Source organism: Triturus cristatus, chromosome 3_1, assembly GCF_964204655.1.
Source record: "Triturus cristatus chromosome 3_1, aTriCri1.1, whole genome shotgun sequence".
NCBI lineage: Eukaryota > Metazoa > Chordata > Amphibia > Caudata > Salamandridae > Triturus > Triturus cristatus.
Genome location: NC_140583.1, coordinates 1,001,512,504 through 1,001,540,028, shown reverse-complemented (window position 1 = coordinate 1,001,540,028; position 27,525 = coordinate 1,001,512,504). Strand labels below are relative to the sequence as shown.

General features: G+C 46.2%; 1 long non-coding RNA gene across 1 annotated transcript; it reads right to left on the bottom strand.

Moving 5' to 3' along the window:
* Positions 1–428: 428 nt before the first annotated feature.
* LOC146861389 (uncharacterized) lies at positions 429–26,007 on the bottom strand. Its single transcript, XR_014978957.1, has 3 exons — positions 25,826–26,007; positions 15,809–15,893; positions 429–1,957 (listed from the first exon to the last, which is right to left on the bottom strand). It is a non-coding gene; the product is annotated as an uncharacterized LOC146861389 (long non-coding RNA).
* Between the last annotated feature and the right edge of the window lie 1,518 nt (positions 26,008–27,525).

Here is a 27,525-nt window from a genome sequence, read left to right as displayed (position 1 = left end):
CTGAGCTTCTCTCACCCAATTAGATTTTTTCCACACTTACCTCTACTTTTCTTTTTCTGTTCCCTTCGAGAACACTTTTTTATGTGGAAAACCCCTTTTCTTAAACGTCCTTAGAAATTGGATGTGCTCTCTTTCTGTTTTACTGGTGTCATTTCTATTGTTTCTGAAGTAGGTAACGCCTTCCAACGCCTCCCCAAGTACTGTGAAAACCCACAATCAATTAGTAGAGTGTTCAATACATTATGCACTCACTCACCCCTGCCACTTCACCTTTCCTGCCCTTATCCAACCTTAGTGCTGTGAAAACTGAACTAGCACATTTTCGTGCTACTAAGTATTTGGGCTCTTTTTATACTTATTTAGAATTGTATTTTCAAGAAACACAACTGCATCAGTCAATATCAGTTGTAAATGATACAAGACATGAGTTGATCTTCATGCTCATGATATTTTTATTGATTATTTTTACAAGATCTGGATATGAATATAGTTGCATATGGCAGTGTTGAAATATACATTTATAAGCATAAAAGTAGGCATACACAAACTCAAAGTTCCTATACGGCAGTGTGGTGAACAAACAAGTTTAAACCCTATGAAGAGGATGCAGGAAGGCACCAGCCAGCATTCTCCTCTCTGTTCTCTTATTTTCTATGGAATCTGAGAGTCTCCCTTCTTCGGCCATCTTTCTGGTTGTGCTTCTTTTTTCTAATATTGTTCTGGGTTAGTTTACATTTTGCTCTCAGACGTTTGCTGAAAAAGCGCATCATTCCAAAGGAGGTGAAAGAATGCAACATGCGAAACATACTTAAATTACACAAAACTTTAAAAATATATTGTGTAGAATAGAAATTGATAATCATACATAACAGTGCAGTAAAAGTAATGAGGGGCAGAGAGTATAAGGGCTGCATCAAGCCATATTTTAATTATACCAATGGTCAATGAAATTATGTAGGAATAGGAGACCAAATTATGCGGCAGACGTTATGAAGCAAGAAAACGTACATTCTTCTACTCCTTAATCCGGCACCGTCTGTGGTAGTATTATTTTGTAACTTTTAACACAAAGACATTGTCTGGTAAAAGGTTTCAGCTCAAAGTACCAGTTTCACATCGGAGCACAGCAGGGCACCCACTGTGGCCATTATATATAACAATAATAATTATAAGAATATTTTAATCTGTTGGAGCTAGAAATAACTTTTTTGTTGACAAGAGTACATTTTGCAGCAATAGGTGGACTACGGACCAGAGCAGTAAGGTTATAATTATGTGGAAATCTTCATAGCCGCAGAATCATATAATTCCAATGGCCCTGGGTATACCTAATCAGAAAATAATGTTTTTAATCAGGAAGAGGCTTCCCATGACTATTAATATTGCCTCAAACCATGTCAGATTCATTTTCTATCAGTTACCCTTCTTCATCATCTTTTTTTCATTTTACTTTGTACTAATTGCTTCAGGCGGACTATGTCATTTGAGGGAGCAAATACCACATCAATTACTTTGATTCTGGTTGGGTTTGAAATGCAATCCTCCTCTAATCTACTGCGAACCATGCCACAATTGGGGGGCACCCAAGCGGAGTCGTAGTTACTGTGCCACGATTTCTGGAGGGGGTGCCCCTGTCGATCAATCTTCTTCACTCTGCCTACATTCACTCGAAGTTTCAGGACGACGTTTTTACCCTCCATGCCAATTGGATATCGTCTTGCTTTCTCAAATGCTCTGCTGACGTAGACCCCAGGTCCCAGCATTCCATCCGCCGAGCGTCTGAATCCTGACTTGATAATGGATTCCGCCTGTGCCACGGTGGTCCCGTGGTACATGATGTAGAGTTTCCCGTCTTCGGGTTCCTCGAGGGACTGCAGGCCAACATCACTGTAATAGGGAAAATCCTCTTCTGCCCAGAGGTCATTTGCGTATGACAATGAGAAACTCATTGCGCAATCTAGAAAACATAAGGAAACGACAGAGCATGAGTCTATCGACAACTATCATTGGTAAATTAAGTTAGATAATTTCACAAAAGAGGCTGCAAACGTTGGCCATAAATACTTGTTTTTGTGATGAGCACAATAATGTTCATGGGCATTCATGAGAATTAAAACCAGACTCGGTAACAGCGGTGGGCGGTGGGGCCTTGTAAAGGGGAAATCCTGAGGGACGATGCAGAGGGAAAATAATTTAGTTAATTTTCCCTCAGCATCATCCCTCGGAATTCCCCCTTACACGGCCCCACCGCCCCACTGCTGTTACCTGCATGGACCGAGGCTGATTAAAACTATAGTTATAAAATATATCATTTTAAATCAAGTAGCAATACCAAGACTGTTAGACCTGGCAGGTTTACCCCCAGACTTTTTGCTTTTTAACTCCCAGTTTTTGACCTAATTTTTGTTGGTTTTTATACTCTGGGCACTTTATCACTGTTTATCAGGGCTAAATTGAATATGCTCTCCATGTAAATCGAGTTACTGATTTCTATATACATGATTTGCATATTTGATTTACTAATAAGTCCCTAGTGTGCCCAGGGCCTGTAAATCAAATGCTACTAGTGGGCTTATGTCAATATAAAACAATGGGGTAGCCTAGTTATGTGCAGAACCTGGGGATTCGTACATTAAGTGAACAGTGGTTCTGCCACCTATTAGCTTTAGAAAGCGTCAAAACTATTTTTACATTTGGTCCCTCTACTAAGATGGGACTATCATTTGATGATGAATGTCCAAATCAAGTCCAAACAAAAGAAACTCATGTACTTCTGAATAAGTATATGATTTTATAGTAAATTAGTGAAAGTTATGTACTCAGAAATGAGAACAAAACATACATATGCACACACAGATATATAATGTACAATGACACTTATTATCAAATTAATGACATGAAGTGAAGACAAAGAAATATATTAACATATCACAACCCAATATATACATAGCAAATAGACATATATTTAAGACACACATTTAGACACAGTGTGAGGTATATGAAAATATGTTTCAACCCAACTAGCAATTGGTCTAGGTATTCTTGATTGTTCTGGGTGAAAATTAACACGTGATAGTATGAGTCGACGTTTCGAACCCTGGACATTAGTGCGATTATGTAATTGTCTGTGATGGGTCTTCTTCAGGACTATATATAGATTTTGTGTGTGGCCTTCAATAAGATTCCACCTTGATACCAGGTTAAAGATATTGACAGCATGGCAGCTTGTACAAAATAGGCAGTAGACCTGAATCAAAAGCAGCTTTCCTTATCAGCTAGTTTAGAGATCAGTGGCACAACGTGCCTTCAACCTTCCGGCGTCTGGCGCTCGGGGTCTTCTATTATTATTCAAAACTTCACTATTGGGGCAATGGTTTGTCGGGACCGGCTGCCTCCAAACAAAACTCCTCATGGTACTCCGGGCCAGTTAATGCCTCAGAATTCTCTCTGGCAATGATGTCCTGCATTGAATCTCCAGGAGCCTAGTGGGCTTATGGCACTGGTTGTGCCACCCACACAAGTAGCTTTTCCAGTGTGTCTGCAGTGTCTGTGCACACAGTTTTAAATTGCCATGTTGAACTGGCAAGGGCACCCACTTGTCAGGCCTATCCCTTCCCTTTTATTACATACAAGTCACTCCTAAGGTAGGCCCAAGGTACCCTTCATGGCAGGGTGCAGTGTATGTGAAAGGTAGGACATGTAGTGGTGTGCTTTACATGTCCTGATAGTGAAATATTGTGTTTTTTGTTTTTCACTATTGAAAGGACTAGCTCTCCCATAGGCTAACAGAGGAGTTTCCTTGTGACATCTTACAAATATAACTTTCACTTGCAACCAGCTAGAGATTTCGAGTTCAGGCTCTCTGAACTCAGAATTCAATAAAGCGCTTTTAGTAAAGGAGGTTTCTAAATTGTGGGTTTAAAAATGTCACTTTTAGAAAGTGGGCATTTTCTTGCTTACCCATCCTGTGCCTCTACCGGCCTGTTGTATCAACATCTGGTTTTAGATTGACTGGGCACTCCTCACTCCAAACACTCACACAAAGGGAGCTGAGGTGTGCCCTGCATATGCTGATGAACCATCCTGGGTAGAGTGGTGGGAGGAGTTGTCACTTGCCCCTAAAGAGGCTGTGGCTGCCCTGCACAATGCTGTCTCCGCCTCCTGTAGTATGGCTGGACAAGGGAGGGCAGGACTGGTTTTCCCTGAGCAAGAGCAACTTTGTGACAAAGACTTCAAATGGAAAAAGGTGTATAAGCATTAGTCCTAAAACCCCAAAACTTTGGATTACTTCTGGAATCAAGAGGAACCTCTGCCAAGGAAAAAGAGCTGAAGAGCTGTGAGTAGGGGTACTGCCCCTTTGCTGAGTTTTACTTTGCTGGGTTGACCTGCTGTTGCTGCTTCTGCTAAGGAGAGGACAAAGACTGGACTTTACTGTGAAACGTGCTTCAGAAGGATCTCCAAGGGCTTGTGCGTGCTTAACTCCTGTTCAGAAGTCTCAGGGAGACAAAGACTTCACCTACAACCTTCATGAACTCCACTGCTGGAAGTTCTGACCTGCAAGGGGGTGCCTATTCCAGTTCATGGTCCCTGGAGGTTGTTCCTGCTACAGAAAGCTGTGAAGAACTGAAGAATCTAAGAAAATTGCCACTTTGCTCTTCTTGTGGCTGTTTTATTTGACGCTGCACAGCCATGCAGGAGAAAATTCTGATGCAGGGCCCCGTGCGGCCAAAGAATCGACGCAGTGTCTGTCATTGGCCCGCGAGACTGCTAGACGCCGAGGCTTGTGCACCGATCCCTGAAGTCCGAGATCACCACACCAACTCTGATGTAAGCGCTCCTGTGTGGCTTAAAGTATCGATGCATTGTTGGACTGCGGCTGAAGAAATTGATGCATCGATCTCCAGTGCAACTAGATTTCCACGCATCGCATCTGTGCACCAAATATACATCAATACTGGGGCTACAGTAAGAATCCGACGCATCATCTCCCTGCACAGTAAGATACCAATGCATCACCTCCTCTCCAGTAAGGAACCAACGCATCACCTCCCCTGCGTGGCAGTAAGGAACTAAAGCATCCCCTCCCCTGAAGCAAGGAACCAACGCTCACCGTCCTGATCATAAGGAACCAATGCATTACCTTCCCAGAGCCTATTTTGCTTGTGAGTTTTGACACATAGTTTTCTATGGATAGAACTGTGTTTACCTTTTAATAGTCATAATTTGATATCTGTATGTTGGATCTTTTGTCATTTTAGTCTTGTTTGGTTTAGGTAATGATACTTTTTATTCTACACTGGTGTGGTGTCCATTTGTAGTATTTTCACTGTGTTAGTGTGTGTTATGTGCAATGTCTTTACACATTACCTCTGAGATCAGCATGACTGCTCGTGCCAAGCTACCAAGATGGCGAGCAGGGGTTAGTTTAGACGTGTAACTCCCTTATCCTGACAAGAAGGAAGGGTCCCTACTTGGACAGGTTGCAAGCCACTGCCAACTAGAGACCCCATTTCTAACAAAGATTAATTTTACATCAATAATCAGTATTCAGAAGACATAAGCTATTTACCTGTAGTTTGCAGCTTGACACAGCATAGACTCACTTGCTATGCATATCGCACCTCATATGCGTTAGGTCTAGATTAAAGGTCAGGTGGTGGCAATGTCTTTTGTGTAAATGAGGTAAAATGGCATTAGGTGTCATCTGCTGTCTATCATTTAGTGAAATGTCTTATTTCAGGGCAGTTTAATTTGGCCAGACTGTCTTCCACATCTGTATGAAACTAAAAGTTTGAATGCATTGTAGAGATCCCGAGCTGGTAGTTAATAAATGAAGACACTAATTAAGAAAAGAAAATTCAGGCAAGCTGAAGTGCAAATCTGTCTTTGTTTAGTTAATCTACAACCTTGAAGTCATTGTCACTTGGACTCTGGATGTAGAAATAAACGTTAACAGAGGCCTTTCATTACACTCCAAAACTCTACTAATAGGCAAACAGACAAGCTCAGATTTTACAATCAAATGGTCCAGTTTCCAATTTTGCCTGGTATTTTACAATGCAGAGATGTGCAAGCTTGCTTTTGAGAGTACTATTAGAGCTCTGCGTGATAGTCTCTTAATTTGTGACCATCTGCATTGATATTATTATTCAAATACAACATACACTCAATGGTTTTAGTAAAGCTGGAATTCTAAAGAAAGTTGACATATAGAGGAAAGAAAGTTGAGATTCGGTTTGTAAATATATTGTAAATATTGCCCACTGAGCTGTATAAATGTGCATGCATGTACTGCTGTATAACTACTGAATTACATTCAAAGACGGTGGCTAAATTGGAGGACTGATGGAAAGTCCTACATTGATGTTTGTTACCAGAGGGGCCATTTAAATACACTGTGCAATGATCATGTCTTCGTCGTGACCAAGGCTTATGAAGCTGAAACGCGTCTAACGCTTTACTTTTGCGGATTTAGGATTAAAACATAGGAGTGAAGCAACACTTGGAATGCCATGTTCCTTGGTTTAGACCGGATGAGAAGTCGTTGATATTAAAACTATTGTAAATATGATTGCTAAGCCCTGCCACAATTTCTTCTCTAGTTAATTGGGGATGGTATCATTTAGGCTTGGGCCCTTCTTGAAATGGCAGTGTGTTAAGATATTGAGGAATGGAAAGAAGTGCTAAAGCATGAACCCAACACCTCTTCTTTGACAGGATGGAATTTATTGGTTCATGAATTTTTTTTACACAGTCTCCAAAGTCATTAGATGCTTTGATCAGTTACCTGCCATTGGAGTTACAAGATGATCTTACGTCACCAGACACAATGGCCATTACCCAGAGCTTCTCTTTTAGCATCAGAAGCCATTCCAGAAAGTTGTTTCTCTGTTCTCATCCATTGATCCACTTAAACCAGAGTACTTGATTTTATTGTTTGTTCCTTATTTCCATAACTTGTGTCCTCAAAGACCAGTAGAAGCTTGGCTGAGTCATCAATACTGAATGTGCCAGGAGTATGTCAAGTTTGGTTTGCTGAAGACATCTTGGGGACATTCAGAAAGCTTCCCTGGAAATGCATACTGCCCATTGCTTACCATTGGCTTTGTTGTTTGTAACTCACATTTCCTTGCTTTCTATTTGATGGCTCCATTTGTTTGGGGTTGTCCAGTTTGAGTTTGTCCCTTCCCGTGCCGAAACCTTGGTTACTGTACATTTATGAGATCTCCCTTTCTGTAACCAGGCCTTTAAATCTTGTTCTTATCTTGTCACATTTGCTGTGCATTTAAGCACAATGGTCAAATGTCAGGCTCCTTCTTCCCAGGTAGCATGTTGTTTACTTTTTTTCTGTGACTTCAAAATAAGAGCCTTTGTAGGAAAGCAAGAGGAATGCAGATTGCTCTCCCCAGGAAGCCCACTCATGCCCTTCCTGTGCTCCAGTTTATGAGGCTGTAACATAACACTTAAAACAGGCCTGCAGGGAAGAAGTGCATGCACTTTCTGTGGCAACAAATATTTATGTTGAGGCTCTACTATCAAAGAACTTTTGTCTTTTGCTTAATGTGACTCTCTAGTGAATGTCTAATGATCTTTCTGTTTACAGTCAGCGAGTCAGAGTACCAAACCCTTTTAAAAAATAACACGGATAGTCAAGCCAAAAGGTGTAGCTTACGCAACTACACTTAATAATCAATAGCCTCCGTATATGCAACATGTGCAGTAGTTCTACGCCATAACAACCTAGACAACGCGGAATACTGCTTTCCAGAAAACTACAAACAGGAGCCCGGAAACAATAACTAGATTATTTAAGCTAAAGCTTTAAACATTCTGCCTATGTCAAAACATACTTTTTATACTATTTGGTGGATTTGTGTGTTGTCAATGATGAAATAGGTGAACGTGTTCCACTGAAAGAACAACAGCCTACCATCAGGGCTGGCTTTAGCATTGCTGCTGTCTGGTGCGACACTCTACGGCACTTCACTGTATGCCTCTCTACTCTACTCTGCACCACTCTACTCTATGCCAGGGCGCTCTACCCAACTCTACTATGCACCACTGCACTCTTTACCACTGCACTATACACCAGTCCAGGCAAGGCCACTCCACTCTACTCTGCACCACTCCACCCTACGCAAATCCACTTTACTCTGCAACACTGCACTGTACACCACTTCACTCCACTACACTACACTACACTATGAGACTGCACTCTATCCTGCGCCACTCCACTTTACCCTGCACTACTCCACTCTATGCTACTTAACTGTACTCTGAAACAATCTATTCTATGCCTCTGCACTGTACTCCATTCTGTGCCACTCCACTTTAAGCTACTCTACTCTGCACCACTCTAAGCCACTGTGCTTTATGCCACTACTTTATGCTACTACACTCTGCCCTGCTGCACCACTCCACTCTACCCTGTACCACTCCACCCTATGCCACTTCATTCTACTCAGAAACAATCTATTCTATGTCAACTCACTCTATGACCCTGCACTCTACTCCCCACTACTCCACTCTGCACCACGCTACGCCACTGCACTCTATGCTACGCCACTCTACACCACTGCCCTCTATGCCACTCTACCCTAAACCACTGAACTCTACTCCAATGCTCTCAACACCATTTTACTAAAAATGCACTCTACGCCACTGCACTCTATGCCACACTGTTCTTCTCTGCACCACTCAAATCTATTCTGCACCACTCAAATCTACGCCACTCTACTACACAGCTACACTTTGCCTCACTCCACGCCACTCCAATCTCTTCTGCACCACTGCACTCCACACCATTGTACTCTATGCCACTCTGCTCTACACCAGTGCACTCTGCACCTCTGGACTCTACCCTGCACCACTCTACCCTGAATCACTCACTCTGCGCCACTTCACTCTACTCTACACAATTGCACTCTATGCCACTGAACTCTACTCTGCACAACTCTAATCTCCGTCATTCTACTCTACATCGCTGCACTTTATATTTCAATGCACTCTGCACCACTTTACTCAAAACCAATGCACTCTACGCCATTGCGCTCTAATTCACACTGCTACACCCAACCGTAGGCCACTCTACTCTGCGTCACTGCACTTCATGCCAGTACTCTATGCTACTGCACTGTACTCGGCACCCCTCCACTCCACCCTGCACCACTGTACTCTATGCCACTTCACTCTACGCTGAAACAATCTACTGTATGCCACGGCATTCTACGCCACACAACTCCACTCTGTGCCACTTTATGCCACTGCACTCTACTCTGCACCACTCTACTCTATACCACTGCCCTCAATGCCACTCTGTTCTTAACCACTGCACTCTACACCATTGCGTGCAACACCACTTTACTCAAAACCAAGGCAATCTACACCACTGCATGCTATGCCACTCTATTCTTCTCTGCACCACTGTACTCTATGCCACTGCACTCTAGTCTGTGCCACTCTTCTCTGAGCCACTCTACTCCTTGCCACTGCACTCTATGCCACTCTGCTCTGCAAGACTGCACTCTCGGCCACTGAACTTAATGCCCCTGTACTCCCCACCCCTGCACTCTATACCACTGCAAGCTATGCCACTCTAGGCCGTTTCATTCTATGCCACTGCACTGTGAGTCACTCTGTTCTACTCTGCACCACTGTACTACGCTCCACTCTACTCTGTGCCACTACACTCTTCACTATTGTGCTCCACATCACTGCACTCTATGCTACTCTTTTTTTATTCTGCACCACTGTATTCTATGCCACTTCTCTCTGCCCCACTCTACTCAGCACCACTCTACTCTGTGCCACTGCACTCTACTCTGCACCACTCAAATCTACTCTACTACACTCTACACTGCTACACTCTGCCTCATCCCACACCACTCTAATCTATTCTGCACCACTGAAATCCACACAATGGCACTCTACACCTATCTATTCTACACCATTGCACTTTGTGCCACTCTACTCTGCACCTCTGTACTCTAATCTGCATCACTCTAGCTTGAAACACTCACTCTATGCCACTGAACTCTACTCTGCACCACTCTAGTCTCCGCCACTCTACTCCACATCGCCGTACTCTATGTCAATGTACTCTCCGTACTTTACTCAAAACCAATGCAATCTATACCATTGTGCTCTACATCAGTGCACTCTATGCCCCTCTATTTTATTTTGCACCACTGTACTCTACCCCACTGCTCTCTGCACCACTTTACTCTATGCCACTGCACTCTACTCCACTCAAATCTATGCAACTCTACTACACCCTACACCGCTACACTCTGCCTCACTCCATACTACTCCAACCTATTCTGTACCATTGCACTCTACACCATTGCACTCTATGCCACTCTACTCTATGCCACTGCACTCTACTCCACACTGCTACACCCATCTTTACGCCACTCTACTCTACTCTGCACTACCCTATGCCACTGAACTTTATGCCACTACTCTAAGCTACGGCACTGTATCCTGAACCACTCCACTCTACCCTGCATCACTGCACTCTATGCCACTTCATTCTACTCTGAAACAATCTACTTAACACCACTGAACGCTATACCACTGCACTCTACGCTACACAACTCTACTCTGCACCACTCTGCTCTTTACCCTGCCCTCTATGCCACTTCATTCTAAAACACTGCACTCTACACCAATGCACTCAACAGCATTTTACTCAAAACCAATACAATCTACACCACTGCATGCTATGCCACTCTACTCTACTCTGCGTCATTCTGCTCTGCGCCACTGCACTCTATGCCACTGCACTCTACTCTGTGCCACACTACTCTGAGCTACTCTACTCCGCGCTACTGCACTCTGTGCCACTCTACTCTTTAAGACTGCACTCTCGGCCACTGAACTTAATGGCACTCTACTCCACACCACTGCACTCTACGCCACTGCACACTATACCACTGCAAGCTATGCCACGCTACACCATTTCATTCTATGCCACTGCACTCTGTTCTACTCTGCACCACTGTACTCTGTGCCACTCTACTCTGCACCACTGCACTCTCCGCCTCTGAACTTAACACCACTCTACTCTTCACAACTGCACTCTAAACCATTGTGCTCTACGTCACTGCCATCTAGCCGACTCTGTTTTATTCGGCACCACTGTACTCTATGCCGCTGCTCTCTGCACCACTCTACTCTGCACTGCTCAACTCTACACCACTCTACTCTATCCACTGCACGCTACTCTGCACCACTCAACTCTACAGTGCTCTACAGCACCACACTCTGCCTCACTTCACACCACTCTAATATATTCAGCACCACTGCACTCTATGCCACTCCACTCTACACCTCTGCACTCTACCCTGCACCATTCCACTCTACACTGAACCACTCCACTGTATGCCACTTCACTCTACTCTGGAACAATCTACTCTACGCCATTGCACCATATGCCACTGAACTCTAATGTGCACCACTACTCTATGCCACGCTACTCTATGTCACTGCACTCTACACCACTTTACTCAAAGCCAATGCACTCAACGCCATTGCACTCTATGGCAATCTACACCACACCACTGTACTTTATGCCACTTTGCCACTTCACACTAGGCGATTTTAGGATACTCCACTCTACGTTACTCCACTCTACGAGGCTGCACTCCATTAAACTATATTCCACTCTATGACACTCTACTTCACTCTACAACACTCTACTCCACTCTACAACAGTAGTCCACTCTATGCCCCTCTAGCCAGCTCCCTCTATGCCACTCCACACTCCACTCTATTCTGACACTTTATCCCACTCCACTCTATGCCACTCCACTCTAATCTACGACACACTACTCCACTCAATGCCACTCCATTCTACTCTACGCCACTCCACTTAACAACACTCGACTCTACTCTTTGTCATTTCACTCTCCTACACTACTCCACTCTATGCCACTCCAGGATAATCAAATATGCTCTGTTCAAATCTACAACACTCTACTCCACTCTTATCAACACCTTCTATGCCACTCCACTGTGCTCTACACCACTACACAGCACTTTATGCCACTCCACTCAACTCTACTCCACTATATGCCATTCCACTCTACAGCACTCTGCTCCATCCATGACCCTCCAGGCCACTCCATGACACTTTAATTCACTCTACTCCACGCCACCTAACTCCATACCACTCTATGCCACTCCAGGCCACTCCATAACACTCCACTCTATTCCACTTTATGACACTCCATGCCACCATCCTTTACCCCATTAACTTTTAGCCATGCTGAACAGAAACTGTGGTGGTGTGCAATATGGCTAAACAATAGCTCTTGCATTGACGAGACCTATTGGCTTTCCCAATGCTTGTTTACAAATGTGCTTAATGTGGACAAACTAACAACCAACAAATTATGCAGTTCATTTGACACAATATGGCGGAGATATTCGGGATCAGGAAAGTGAAGAGGGAATCTTGGGTGATAGGTATGTACTGTTTGTAATAAGGGAACACAGGAGAAATTGGCCATGCTGAGATTGTCTGCGTGAATGCTCCTCAACTCTCAGTCACATGACTGTTTGATGCTTAGATTGTTATTAGTTTCTACATTAGGGGTATGTAAAGCTGAGAAGGCCATCATTTTGGAACTTTGTAACTTTGTTAATTTTTGTTTTTAAATGTTGAGATCTTCGCCAATTACAAAACTCACGGTGAGAGGAGCCAAGATGGCGACCGGGACGGCAGCGTAGACTCCCGGCTCCGTGAACCTCCGCATCCCGCACGGATATCCTGCAAGAGATCCTCAGTCTGCGCTATGCAATCGTGTTTGTGAATGAGAGTGGCACCCGATCGTGTGACTCCGAGGTTTCTGGCTGCGGTACCGCCGGAGAAATGTGCATTTGAACTTTGCGGCCCGTGCAGCCCTGGAGCCTGGACCTCGAGTGGACGCCTTGGCCGGGTGGCAGTTCAACAACAGCGGCCTGTGGTGACTGGGTGGAGTCGGTCCACCGGAGCGGTGCTAACCTCGGCCTGCATTTCGCCGTGGTCGCTCCCACTGCTAAGCGTAGCGGACCGAGGGCATGCCCGGGGGTGCAATTCTCAGATTCTCCGGTGATTGCCCCTGCCTTTGACGGTGAGCTGCCCGGACGCCGCCCGTAGCTCACCCTGATCCCTGCGGGCTGCTCCCGGATTTTCGCGGGAGCTGGTCCGTGGTGGGGACGACTGTTGCCCGTGACCATGCAACGGATAATTTTTGCCTGCCCCCGGAACCCTGTCTCCAGCGACGTGGACCTCGAGGCGCTGGTCCCTGGGTCCCGGCCCCAATACGGGTCGGGCCTCCCCGGCGGCCATCTTGTTGCGATGCAGCCTACCATCCTGTCCACTGGGTCGCAGCGGGATTGGGAGTGTGGGACTTTTGGGAGTGTGGCGGAGCGCTCGCGGAGAGCTGTGCTGGGGTACGGCGACCTCCTAGAGGCCCTTGGTGCCCTTCATTTCTCCTTGGTTCGTGGCGTCGGGGTCTTGGGGAGTAAGCTCGATGGTGTGGCATCAGTGTTGGGACAGTGGCGGCCTGCCTGTCCTCAGGTACACAGGGACTTCCCACACTGCGCACAGGAGGACAATGTCGCGGCCACCCCTGCGATTAGTGCACAGCTGGACACTCCGGACAGTATGCTACCGTGTGATCGGCTGGCTGAGGGTTTGATCTGTTCCGGAGGTATTGGACCTGAGTGGGAGGTGGTGGCCTCGTCCCGTGCACGGCCTCCGGCGACCCAGGGACAATTCCAGCAACAGTTGTCTACTTTGGCTGATTCCGCCTTCCTGGACCTTGTGTGCAGTGCAGATCCTGGGGCAGCACTGGGAAAGACGTCCCTCCATGATGCGGACTGTGTTGGTACTCAGAGACTTCCACCCCACCTGTGTGCGTCGCTTCCCGGTCGTTTTTGGACACTTCTATACCTGGGAACATCAGACATGGCGCTGGGTCGACGGGTAGGCATGGGCAGAATTGCAAAGAGAGGTCAAGGATAAGGCTGATCCTTCGGGGGTGGTCATCTAGTAGACGGGCGGACTCAGGGGTTGCGTACTCTCATGACATAGCTATTAGCATATTAGGTGCATATATGCTCCCCATCTCTCTTTGATATGGTCGCTTTTGTGCTGCTTATTGTTTGCTGTGGGGAGACCTCACAGTGCGGGAGGGAGAAGCCGGGGGTATGTTTTGAAGGCCCTCCTCCAGTTTATTATACTTTCTCTACCCCCCCGTCTGGTGGGGTTCTTTTCTTACTCCTTTTTCCCTGTTTCTTCTATATTTCGGGTCTAGTTCCAGGGCGACAGGCACACTGCTGGGGGGGGGGGGCCGTACTCATTTGCAGAGGTGCAGGGTGGGGGGTTGGGGGAGGGGATTCTTTAGTCTTTCATCTCTTTTTCCATGGCCTCCTTTTTCTTCTCCGCTTCTTCTTGTTTTTTTTCTTTTCTGGGATCAGCGTGGTACACCTCCTTTGTTGTGAATCGTTGCCTTCTCCTGTGTGCCACAGTTTCCGGGGTGTTCTCTGGGCGTTAGGGCGGGGGCCTGCAGGCGCAACTGTTTATGATATTCTTCCCCATCCTGAATTTCCTGTGTCTGCGCCATTGATCCAATAGATTGCTGTTTATTGCTTACGTCTATTATTCTGCCTGCCTCTTATCGCTGTTGGGAAATTGTTTGGCACCTGATCCTACTGTCTCGTTCCATTATAAAATGAAAAACCCTTTTTCTCCTGGTGTCCTACCTGGGCTGCTCACTGGCTGGACTATACTAGCATGAAGATTCTGCTCTCCGAGGTGCCGCCTGTGTTCACATTTGATTTTTATTGTTCTGATTGCTTAGCGGCCAGCCCCGGGGGGTTGTAGGCCCATACTTGTTATTGATTGAAATGTCAATAAAGGTTTTTCAAAAAAAAAAAAAAAAAAAAAATTACAAAACTCACAAAGATTGAAAAATCAAGGACATTTTAATTGGCCATTTGCAGCAGCGGGAACCCATGCCCAGTGCAGTCAGGGCCCGCATAGGTAGCGGGTGGATTGCTGTCACTCAGAGGCACTCTCCATTCCCTAATTCAAGCCCTACCTATGGGCCATTATTGGCATTCGTTCCTGCATGTCCAGAAGCAAAACAAAGGTTTCCCGAATATGCAGGACCTCGCGGGCATAGGGCTTGCCCTAGTAAGCATGTTTTTTTTATCAAACAAGACCCTATTGATATATTGGGGAGAACTAGGGCAGACTTGCCAATCAGTGTGCGACCCCTCCCTAATGAAGTTTAATACAAGCCCCTGCTCACTAGGGACACACAGGTGAGGGTGGTCCTAATCAGACACCAGTACCTAAGCACTGGTGGGTACTGGCAGTGGCGTAACAGAGGCCACCCACAGTCCCCGCAGTGCGGGGAAGTCCTGGGAGCTGCGGGGAGGGACCCTTGACACAATACTCTGGCATGAGAGCTCCTGAATAAATTCGGAGCAGGGACCACTCCATGTACCTTACGGGGGGGGGGCCCACAACTTTCGTTTCGCCACTGGGTACTGGACCCCAGAAATTAAAACTGGGTGTCATGTCCCTCCATTCAGAAACTGCTCACTTCTGATGAGTACCTGACTGAGGACACATATGTGTGTTGAGGAACATGCAGCACTGGCTGTTTTTGAACTTTCAAGCTTTCCCCGCTATACATTAGGGAGAACTGGCACAAGGTTGCCAGTCAGTGGGTGGCTCCACCCCATTTCAATATTATTGTTTTCTGTCACAGCTGGGCACCAGTCATATATCACACATGAGGAAGGTACTTACCCTGTGTGAGCTTTCTGTTGTTTTCTGTGAAAGATCTACGGTGTTCTGTGACACTTCTGATGGGTATGATGGTCTCCAAAAAGTCCTGTCGAAGCAAGAAAAACATCAAACTATGGACCCTGTGTTAGCTTTTCATAGATTATCAACCCCATCTGTACATGCCTGTATTTACTGTAATCCACACAGTTAACTTCACTGGTTATTGGTGGATTGTCCAGTTATTCTACCCATTTAATAGCCCAAAGATACCATTTTTTCCAATAATTCAGCCATTGTTACAGACACAGACTGAATTGCAAGGCTGGTGCTAAATTAAGCCCACAGCTTTGAGGAGCAGCAACATTACGCCACAAGGTGGCACCAGAGGGACTAAATGTAATACTAATAAAACACAATGGTGCCTTGGCACTGTGATTACAAAACAGCGGCTTGAAATTGCCTTTTTTTTAGGTCTGAGGGCCAAACCAACAACCTGCATTTTGCCTAGGGGTTCCAAAATGTATTTCACCAGAACTGCTTATTTCGACACTTTGAAAATATTGCACTATTTTATGATAGTTATGACTAGCTACTGCTTACTGTACTGACACAATCAAGACTTACTTTCAAAGCAATCAAACAATTTTATTTATAGATTGCACTCAATGTTGGGATACCATATGATCCTGTGCTGCCAAGTGTTCCAGTCATGGGTTACACTTTCAACTGTAGCATATTTTGTGAGTTGTAGTCTTGGATCAAACGAATACGACTGCAGTACAGGAGTATCCCAAAATGTTACATTAAGAATCCCGAGAGCATACAAAAGAACATTAGTAGATACTTGTCAGGTATATTCCAAAGAGATCTTTGAAAAATGTTACTTCTTTCTTCTAAACTTCTAGCCAACATGTGTTATGTTCGGCTTCATTGCCTAGACTTCCTCAGGCTTTGGAACAATACCAGTATGTGCAGCCGAAATGTAAACCTTCTTCAATTGCAAGCAAACTCAAGGTAATTCTGAAGAGGAATACAAACTGAAGGCATCTGTATATTTTGATAGTCAATTTCGACTTTTCGCCTCAAGGACTCCTGTTACAGAGTAATTAATAAGCATTAGATCGTTGGAATGTTGGAAACTCCATTGAAGAAAATGAAGTGGCTTAGGGCTAATAATGGCTGGTATAAGCCTTCTGTTTCAACATTGCGAGGTTTGTTTAATGTTTCTCCCTTTTTAATGTAGAACATTCTACCGTTAGTTGGTGGAATGTTCAAATAGCCTTATAGCCATTCTGCTTCGGGCTATTCCGGTTGTTAAAAGCTTTTCACTCCACTCCAGTCTACTCCACTCCAGTCTACTCCAGTCCACCTCCACTAGAACCTACCCCAATTCGCTCCACTCCAATCTACTCCAGTCCGGTTCACTCTTCTCCGATCTACCCTAATCCACTCCATCCTCATCTATTGCACTCCATGCCACCGTAATCCATCCCACTCTACTCTAATCTACCCCAATCCAATCTTCCCCACTCTACTCTTCCCCAATTTACCCAACTGCACTTCTCCCCAATCTATCCAACTCCACTCCAATCTACTCCTCTCCAATCTGCCACAATCAACCACACTGCAATCCACCACAATCTACCCCACTCCACTCTACACCACTCAACACCTCTTCAGTCTAACCAACTACACTCCACCTCAATTTTCCCACTCTACTTCACGCCATTCTATCCTATTCCACTCCAGTCTAACCCAATCTACCCCAATCCACCCAACTCTACCCTACACCAGTCTATCCCATCCCAGTTTACCCTACAACACCCACTCCAATCTATTATTATTATTGACATTTGTTAGGCGCAAAATGAATCATCCCCACAGGGATCTCTCTGCGCCAGTCTCCACTCCATTCTAGGCTACTCTAATCCATCCAGCCTACCATACTCCAATCTACCCCATCCCACTACAAACTACCCCACTCCAGGCACCACTACTCCACTCTACCCCAATCAACTCCACTCCAGTTCACTTCAATATACCTCACTCCAATCTACCTCACTCCACCCAATCTACCACAATCCATTCAAATCGATCCCGCTTCACTCCAGTATACCTCACTCCATTCCAATCTATCCCAGTCTAATCGAATCCACCCTACTCCACCCCAATCTACCCCCTCCTCACTTCCTCAATCTACACCACTCCACTCCATTCCAATCTCTACTCCAATCTATCCAACTCTACTCCAATCTACCATAAACTACCCCACTCCAATCTGCCACAATCTACCCCACTCCAATCCACCCAAATCTACCCCACTCCACACCTCTTCAATCTACCCCACTATACTCTACCCCAATCTACCCACTTCACTTTACTCCAATATACCCCACTCCACTAAAATCTACTCCACTCTACTCCATTATATGCTACTTTAATCCACCCTAGCGACTCCAGTCCAATCTACCTCACCCCACTCCAATTTACCCCACTCCACTTCAAGCTACCCCACTCCACTCTACCACAATCTACCACACTCCACTCTCCCCCAATCTACTCCACTCCAGCTCACTCCAATATACCTCACTCCACCAAATCTACCACACTCCACTCAAATCTATCCCGCTCCACCCCAGCCTACCCCACTCCACTTCATTCTACCCCAGTCTACTCCAATCTACCCAATCCACTCCAATCTACCCTAATTCGCTCCACTCCAATCTACACCAGTCCACCCCACTCTTCCCAATATATCCCACTCACCTTCAATCTACCCCACTCCAATATATCCCACTACAATCTACCCCGAACCAATCTACCCTACTCTACTCTAATCCACCCCACTCCACTCCATTCTATTCTACTCTAATCCACCCTATGTACCCCAGTCCAATCCACCCTAATCTATTCCACTCTTCCACACCCTAATATCCCTATTTTACTCAAATATACCCCAATCCATTCCAATCAACCCACTCCACTCTTACCCAATCTACCCCACTCCACTTCACTCCACGCCAATCTCTGCTCCAATCTATCCAACTCCACTCCAATCTACAACAATCTACCCCAATCCACTCTACCCCACTTCACACCTCTTCAATGTACCCCACTACACTCTACCTCACTCCACTTCACTCCAATCTACCCCACTCCACTCAAATCTACCTCACTCCACTCCAATCTAACACAATCTACTCCACTCCAATCTATCCCAATCCACCCCACTCCACCTTACTCCAGTCTACCCCATCCCAATGCAGCCCACACCACCCCATTCAAATCTATCCCATAACAATCTACCCTACACTACTACTGTACCCCATTCCACTCCAATCTACCTTACTCCACTCCAATCTACCCAACTCACCTTCAATCTACCCCACTCAAATCTATCCCATTCCAATCTACTCCACTCAGATCTACCCCACTCCACTCTAATCTATCTCACTCTACTCCAGTCTACCCCACTCCACTCCAATCTACCCCAGCCTACTCCAATCCACCCCAATCCACTCCAACCTACACCAATTCGCTTCACTCCAATATACCCCAGTCTACCCCACTCTTCTCCAATCTACCCCACTCCACTCCACTGTAATCTATCCCACTCCTCTCCAAACCAATCTGCCCCATTCTACTCCAATCTACCCAAATCCACTCCACTCTACTCCTCCACTCTTCCCCAATCTACCGCACTTTCCTCTAACCCACTCTACCCCACTGCACTCCAATCTCTGCTCCAATCTATCCAACTCCACTTCAATCTAGTATAAATACCCCACTACATTCTACCATAATCTACCCCACTACAATGTACCACAATCTACCCCACTCCACTCTACCTCACTCCACACCTCTTTAATCTACCCCACTACATTCTACCCCAATCTACCCACTCCACTTCACTCCAATCTACTCCACTCCACTCAAATCTATCTCAATTCACTCCACTCTAACCCAATCTATTCTATTCCAATCTACCCCAATCCACCCCACTCCACCCTACTCCAGTCTACTGTTAGACCTGATACCATTGGCGTGAGTCTCCCTTCCATTTTTCACTGATTGCCTCCTCTGTTTTTGATATGCTTTGCTGGTTTAGATGCTCTGGGCACTGTGCCACTGCTAATCAGTGCCACAGTGCAAGTGCTCCCTATGTTAAATTGATGTACTGGATTAGTGACTCCATGATTGGCTTATTTGATTTACTTGTCAGACCTTAGTATAGTGCACCATGTGTGCCCAAGGCCTGTAAATCAAATGCTGCTGGTGGGCTTGCACCACTGGTTGTGCCACCCACAGAAGCAGCCTGTAAAGTGTGTCTCAGGCCTGCCATTCCAGAGCCTGTGTGCAGTCTAGTACTGCCATGTCAACTTGGTAAGTGCACCCACTTACCAGTCCCTAAACCTTCCTTTTTCTTCATATCAGACACCCCTAAGGTAGGCCCAAGAGCAGGGTGCATTGTAAGTAGAAGGTAGGACATGCCCTGATGTGTGTGGCATGTCCTGATAGTGAATTACACCCATTTTGGTTTTTCACTATTGCAAGGCTACCAGTCCCCATAGGCCAGAATGGGCAGTTTGATTATAACACCTTATAATCCTAACTGACGCAGGGAACGTGGTGGAAATTCGAGTTTAGTATGCCTGAACTCAGAATGATAAAATACATCTTTTAGTGAAGTTGGTTTTAACATTCTGTGTTTGAAAATACCACTTTTAGAAAGTAGGTATTTTCTTACCTAACCATCCAGCCTGCCTCTGCCAGCTTGTGTATTGTGTGTCTGGTTTTGTGAGTGACAGGGGCAGGGGGATTCCAGGAGACAGGGTGAGTCAGCACAGGGCTGAATAGACCTATCTGCATGTAGAGTGGTGGGAGGAGTAGCACCTGGGGCTAAATAGGGCTGTGCCGGCCTTTCCCAATGCTGTCTCCACCTCCTGTGGTGCGTCTGATGTCCCTGGCCCACCCTTCCAAAGTAAAAGAGGAGTCCTGTAAACAAAGTGCTCCAGGACTGCTCAGAACTGGTTTGGACTAGGTACAGGCTCCTCTGCCTTCAGAGGACAAAGGATTTAGTAGTATAAATATGGGGACCCAGACCCTAAGGCTTTAGATCACTTCTGGAACAACAAGACAAACCTCTGCCGAGGAGAAGAACCAAGGAAGCTGTAGGAGTTTGACTACCTCCCTTCCAGTATGCTGTGTTGCTGGGTTGGCCTACAGTGGTGTCTTCAGTGCAAAGGAGAGGAGAAGGAACTTTCAAAGAACTTTCATCATCTTGCAGAATATTACTCCAAGGGCTTGAACTTGTGCTGAGGTCTCAGGGACAAAAGACTTCACCACCCGCTCCCCTCTGAATTTTCTTGCTGGGAATTCTGTCTGCAGAAGCATGCGTGTCGCTGGGAGCTGGAAGCGCGACTCAACGAGAAGAAGTGTGTTGCAGTCGTAGCTGTGCCGTCGCATCACCGGAGAAGCATGTCGCCACCACAGTGGTCGCCGCCGCATCACCAGAGAAGAGTGCCTTCGTCAAAGATGTTACCAGACGCATCACCGGAGAAGTGTGTCGCCGCTGCAGAGGTCGCCGCCGTATCACCGGAGAATCGTGTTGCAGGGCCTGTCGCGTCTCCAAAGTTACAGAGTTCGCCGCACGGCCGCTGGGCCTGCTCACATCGTCTTCACGTCGTCGCATCAAGGGCGCCATCTTATCGCATAGCACCGTATTGTCCCATCGCATCAAGGTGCCATCTTGTCGCATCATAACCGGAACGCAGTACGAGAATCAACGCATCACCTCCTCTCCGGTAAGGACCACATCCCTCCTGGACAACATCCATAACATTGGATTCCGCCAGATCGTGACCGAACCCACGCACTCAGCAGGACACACCCTCGACCCCCTCTTCACAACAGGAAACCCCATCACCTTCAGCCACACCACCGAACTCCCATGGACTGACCATCGATGCGTCCACTTCACCTTCAGAACACCCACCATCCACAGACACCACCACCTGCTCCCATAAAGAAACTAGACCAGAATCACCGACGACCAGCTAACCTCATCACTCAGCAACTCCACCCCAACCATCGCGGAAAACAACGACGGCAACACCGCAGCCCGAACCCTGCACAGATGGATCTCCGACAGCGCCAATACCATAGCCTCCATCAAAAAAATCAACAACACCCACACCAAGAAAGCTAGATGGTTCACCACCGAACTTCGAGAGTCCAGACGCACTTGCCGCCGCCTCGAAAAGGCCTGGAGGAACACCAAATCCACAGAAGCCCACAACAACCTCAGAACCGCCACCAACGCCCACCACCAACTCATCAGAAAAACAAGAAAAAAAGTGATTGAAGACAGAATCTCCACTCATGCACACAACAGCAAAGAACTCTTCAACATCATCAAGGAGTTCCGCCCAACCCACCAGTGAGTCCACCGACATCCCTCCCTCACAAGACCTCTGCGACAAACTCAGCACCTTTTTCCACCACAAAATCGAGAGCATCTACAACAACTTCGACGAAGACAACCATCACACTGAACCCTCACCAACCACCCCCGACACCCTGAAGCCAGCGATCGACAACTGGACAGCCCTCACCACCGAAGACACAATGAAGATGATGAAGTCAATCCACTTCGGGGCCCCCACAGACCCCTGCCCCCACCACATTTTCAACAGAGCCACCGACACCATCGCACCCATGCTCTGCCACACCATCAACCGCTCCCTGGCAACCACCTCGTTCCCTGACGACTGGAAACCCGCTGAGATCAACCCCCTCCTGAAGAATTCCTCAGCGGACCCCAAAACTACAGACCCATCTCCCTGCTCCTGTTCCCAACGAAAGTCATCGAGAAAGCCATCAACAGCCAACTCGCCACATTCATCGAAGAGCACAACATCCTCGACTCCTCCCAATCCGGATTCAGAAAAAAACACAGTACGGAAACCGCCCTCCTCGCCGCAACAGACGACATCAGTACCTTACTGGACAAAGAAGAAACAGCAGCTCTCATCCTCCTCGACCTCTGCAGCTTTCGACACAGTCTCTCACCGCACCCTAATACGCAGACTCCATGACGCAGGGATCCAAGACAAGGCCCGCGACTGGATCCGCTCTTTCCTCTCCGGCAGAACACAGCGGGTCAGACTCCCCCCTTTCCTCTCGGACCCTACACCTACCACCTGCGGAGTCCCCCAGGGTCCTCCCTCAGCCCTACGCTCTTCAATGTCTACATGGCTCTGCTCGCCGCCATCGTAGAACCTATGGACTCAACATTGTGTCATACGCAGACGACACCCAAATCATCCTCTCCCTTCCAACGAACCCAACACCGCCAGACACAACTTTCGAGAAGCCATGGAAGCCGTCGCCAAATGGATGAAAAACAGCTGCCTACAACTAAACACCAACAAAACGGAAGTACTCATCATGGGCCCAAACCCAGACGCCTGGAACGACACCTGGTGGCCTCCCGCCCACCCCCACGGACCACGCACGCAACCTGGGAATCATCTTGGACTCAGAGCTCAAAATGGACCGCCAGATCAACACCGTCTCGTCCTCCTGCTTCCACACCCTCCGCCTCCTACGTAAGACCTTCAAATGGATCCCCCTCGAACACAAAAAGACCGCCACCTCCATTTTAAATTACAATAATTTGATGTCTGCGAATCCTCAGCGGGCCTCCACTGGTTGTAATAATGTCTTCACAGATTTCACCATCTTTTCCCCATTCTCGCCCACCAAGTACTCCGTGATCTCTTGGACGCGGGGTTTGCAAGCGTTCACGCGCCGCCGGGCGTCAAACTGTGACAGCCAAAACAACAAAGTCCAGCCCGTGCGGTCACTCAAACTGCAGGGGGCTGCAAACCATAGGCATACGGCTCAGAAGACTGGGCATTAATTTTAAATTGAAACTGCTGATCGTGAACTGTACGTTGACCAAAAGTTTCCGAAAATCCGGAAATAAGTGGTAAAAATACACGCACAGACGATTTACTATTTGAAGCCCAGCTGACACCTTTTTCCTGTAATCGTCTCAAAAACTACAGAGCGGATTTTCACCATACAAAAAAAGATCTGTTCATAGTTCATTTCTTACTTCATATCAAGCTTAGAAGTGTAAACCTGTTCATGCTTTACTTACGGATTGAAGAACAAAAATCCATATTAGACTTAAAAAAATGCAGTGCTTAATTTTGGAGACCAGCGCTTATCTTTATACGTCAGACATTTCCCCGGAGAAACAGAGCGAAAAGTATATAAAGGAGAAATAAACAGGAAGAGAAGAACAGAAAAAAACCGTCAAAGAGAAACAGCAGCAACCTGCATGAAGAGTGAGATAGGGGCCGGGGAGTGTCTGGCAAGGGGAAAAAAGCCCTGAGGTGGATTCCGGACTATGCAGTTGGTATTCGTCACTGTGTTTTATAGCGCCGACCACGGATGTGTGAGCAGCGCTTTGGGCACGAGCAGTTATTATTTTACAAAGAAATCACTGGAAATGGGAACCCTTTGGATCGATCACATGTGGCCTAACGGCTAGAGCGGCGGGAAACCAGGTTCGAGTCTCGGCAGGGATGCTTATCGTCCTGTGGTTCTGGGCAAATCACGTAGGGGCATATCAACAAGGGATTTATCTCTGCTTTTTTGGCTTTAAAAGCCAAAAAAGCAGAGATAAAACTAGCACCCTATCAACAACAGGGTGCTAACACGCAAATTTGCATGTTAGCACCCTTTTACTCTACGCTTCCCCTTGCATCTCTAATGAGATGCAAAGGGGGCGTTCCAGAGTAAAATAATAGGAGAAATGTCGCTAAGCGACATTTCTCCTATTATCAAGAATGTCGCTAACCCTGTTAGAGACAAAAAAAGCAGCGCTAACCGCGGTTAACGCTGCTTTTTTACGTCTGCTAATTTTCAGACTTAGCCATGATATCCTATGGAAGGAGGATATCATGGCTAAGTTTTCCTGTCCCTATCAACAAGGTAACGTGTGATTATCGCTGGGTTTCCAGCGATAATCACACGTTAGCCTGTTAGCGTGTAGATTTTTATCTCTATTGAGATAAGCGTTGCTAATAGCACGCTATCTCAGCGATAAAAATTCACGCTAGCCGGCGATAATTATCCTCACGCTAAGAGCGCTGAGCGATAATTATCGCCGGTTGTTGTTGATATGCCCCGTAATTTCCCCGCACCTAATTAAAAGAAGCGAGTCCGTCTGTAACGCGACTGGTGCTCATGTAAAGCGCTCTGATACCCTCCGGTCGTGTTCGCGCTAATTAAAACTCCAAAAAGAACCTAAACTTACATCAAGTATATGAAAGTTAATTGAAACAGTCTGAGGTGGACGGGACAAACATTTGCCGAATTTTATGCGAATTCATTGTACGCAGGGCTATTAGCAAAACAAAAAGCGCTTTCTGTGTAAATAGTCACTGAACCAAAATCAGAGTTGCTGGAGCTGCCTCCGAAAAATTACTTGTACGACTTTTATTTTCAAACAGTTCTTCTGGAGCTCGAACAAGTTTACAGGTATAGGGTTTTTTTTGTTATGAATTAACACTACACAGTGAGTTGTCTCGACGGTTCTCGTTTCTTCCACCCCGGAAGTATGATGAGTTGACACTGAAACCTGCGACCCTCGAGTTTCCACTCACTTCTCTGCAGTGGCCGCAGAACCCACTAAGCTTTCGTACATACACCACATGCATCTTCCTTCTCCCATTGCTGCTCTCACTTTTCTGTTTTGATGGGCTCAAGAAACATGAAAAAAATATGAACGTTAAGAAATTGTTTTCAGGTAAGTGAAACATAATTATTGCCGCTCCTAACTGTTCTGTCAATAGGGTTAAGTCAGCGCCAGGACACTCTTAGGAGTAGCCGTGCGCTTTACAAATATAACATAACATAAACATAAAGATACACACACACTTTTCGAGCGTGCCTGTGAAAGGAACCTTGCACAAATCACCAGTCATTTCTGCAAATAAATATGTTCCAAAGAGCAGAACTTACCGCGGAGACGGCGTCTCAAGGTGTGTCTCTGAACACCAGTGCCGCGGAAGTTTTATATCATTTCAGAGTAGTGGGTTTCGGTTTCATTTCTCTGTAAATTGTAGATTTTTTTAAAAAAGGCGCGAACTCTTTCCTTCCTTTGGAAGGAGGGTGGGTCTGTTAAACTTCACATTTCACTGGGCAGATGCCAATTTTCCAGTAAATCCTTCTAGCTTCATGGAGAATAAAAAAACACACCACTCAGGAAGTTTGGGAAAGCCCCTGTGAGATAGGGCCACGGTCTTGCACATTTATTTGTATGTTTATATTGCACAAACTTGCCGCTTACAGAGATTGGGGTGAGGCTGTGAGTTTTGTTCCAAGTCAGACCTATGCCAAATAAAGGTTCTTGGAAGCAGAAGGCACATGGAAGCTGCTTCCTTTCTACTCAGTTCTACATTCCATTGAAAGCGGATGTTACCGTGTTAGGTGGTCACTGCATAGTTCTTCAGAGCGCTATATCTTTTAGGCACTACACTCATTACAGCACACATCGCAGGGAAACTAAGCTGGGAGAAGGAGCTAATAGCAATCCAAGAAATTGATGTATTAATTTTTTTATTTCGTTTTACCTATCCTGTCGTCGGTTGACTTCACTCCGCACCATGGGGCATATTATCAAGCCAAGCGATAAAATTATCGCCGCTTTAGCGGCAGAAAACTGCCGCTAAAACGGCGATAATGGGCTTGATAATATGCTCTATGGAATTCCAATTAAAGCTCAGGTTAGATGTCCTTCACATCTAACATGGGCTTCAATTGGAATTCCATAGAGCATATTATCAAGCCCATTATCGCCGTTTTAGCGGCAGTTTTCTGCCGCTAAAGCGGCGATAATTTTATCGCCTGGCTTGATAATATGCCCCCACGACTCTCACAACCGCTCTTACCTGTGCCGGCCACGCCTGCAGCTATACCTCCCTACCTTGTCTAGGTTCCGTCTTTTTTCTGTGTTACAGAATATTTAATAGATATTTTCTTATTTAAACATTTTGGAGCCCAAGCCAAAAATAAAATCCTTAAATTAATCATGTTCATCCCTGATTTATCTTCAGCATTTTTGTTTTCAAGAAGCAGCTGCGACAGCCTCCTAAGCAAGACCCTTGATATGTGTGCGATTCAATCATATGCTAGGACGGCACTGTTAGAGGGGGAGTGGCTTGTGTACATTTATCCATTTCCTGATACACAGTGGGGCAGATTTACAAGGAACTGACGCATCTGCAGAGATGCGTCAGTTTCCTTGCGTCAGCACCGAATTTCCTTGTGTCACTATGGATGCGCTGTATTTACAATACAGTGCTCCATGGCGCAAGGATTAACAGATGCTTCAGAAATTCTGACGCATCTGTTGGCACAAAAGTGAAGTGACTCATTGCTGGAGTTAACAATGCGCCACAATAGATGGGTGAGTCCTATTCAAAAAGCCCTGCTTCATTCCTTACGCCTGGTCTATGCAGGCGTAGAGATTTTGACACAGTGAACGCGTAGAGTGACGCAGTGAAATCTTGTAGATTTCACTGCGTCAGTTCTGCATGGCTTTTTGCTTGGGAACGCCCACCCGCATACATTATACCTGATGCAGGTATAATGTGACGCAGGGTTTTACAACGTGACTCATCGCCCTAGATGCGTCACGTTGTAAATGGGCCGCAACATTT